This window comes from Sinocyclocheilus grahami, unplaced genomic scaffold, assembly GCF_001515645.1.
Source record: "Sinocyclocheilus grahami isolate Dianchi unplaced genomic scaffold, SAMN03320097.WGS_v1.1 scaffold1380.1, whole genome shotgun sequence".
Lineage (NCBI taxonomy): Eukaryota > Metazoa > Chordata > Actinopteri > Cypriniformes > Cyprinidae > Sinocyclocheilus > Sinocyclocheilus grahami.
Genome location: NW_015506559.1, coordinates 79172 through 80265, shown reverse-complemented (window position 1 = coordinate 80265; position 1094 = coordinate 79172).

The following is a 1094-nucleotide window of genomic DNA, read 5'->3' as shown; positions in this document are numbered from 1 at the left end:
TACTCCACCGCCGATTTGCTAGAGGCAGCAGCACCGGCTACAACACCTCCAGAGGTGGCGGCTTTCGCTGCAGAACCTCCCGAGGTAGCGGTGTCCACTGCTGTGCTCCCAGAGGCCATGGTGTCCACTGTAGTCTCTTCGGAGGTGGCGGCACAGGCTGCAGAACCTCCCGAGATGGCGACACTTGCCTCAGTTCCTTGCATGGTGGTGGCGCCCAGCAACGCACTTTCTGCCTGTTCTGTTCCGGCCAAGGAGGCCATCTATGAACTCTCTGCCTGTTCCTTTCCGGCCAAGGAGGCAGGCGATGAACTCTCTGCCTGTTCTGTTCCGGCCAAGGAAGCCGCCTGTGAACTCTCTGCCTGTCCTGTTCCGGCCAAGGAGGCCGCCTATGAACTCTCTGTCTGTTCTGTTCCAGCCAAGGAGGCCGTCAATGAACTCTCTGCCTGTCTTGTTCCGGCCAAGGAGGCCGTCAATGAACTCTCTGCCTGTTCTGTTCCGGCCAAGGAGGCCGTCTGGGAACTCTTTGTCTGTCCTGTCATGGCTATAGAGGCCGTTTACGAACTCCCTGCTTGTCCTGTCACGGCTATGGAGGCCGTTGGGGAATCCTCATCCTGTCCTGTCACGGTTATGGAGGCCGTTTGTGAGCTTTTGTCTTGTCCCAACCCAGCCAGGGAGGCTGCCCCTGAACGCTCAGTCTTGTCTATCAACCCCAATGTTCTGTCTGTGTTGTCTGTCTCGGCTCTCTCATTGTTACAGTCTCCGCCATGGTCTCCTGATTGGTGTGGTTCACCGGGGGGGTTTCTTGTTCCCTCTGCCCCCCGCCGTGGTGGTCTACTGTCTGGTTCTGGTGGTCTTCTGCTCTGCCGTGGTGGTCCTCTTCCCCGCCTTGGGGGTCTACTGTCTGGTTCTGGTGGTCCTCTGCCCTGCCGTGGGGGGTCTACTGTCTGGTTCTGGTGGTCTTCTGCTCCGCCGTGGTTTGTTCTGCCTCCGCTCCACCGCCCTACCTGGATTGTTTAGTGTTTGGTGCGTCTGGAAGCCGCTCCTTGGGGGGGGGGCTCTGTCACGAATTCGGTCCATGGACTTCCGTTTATTCA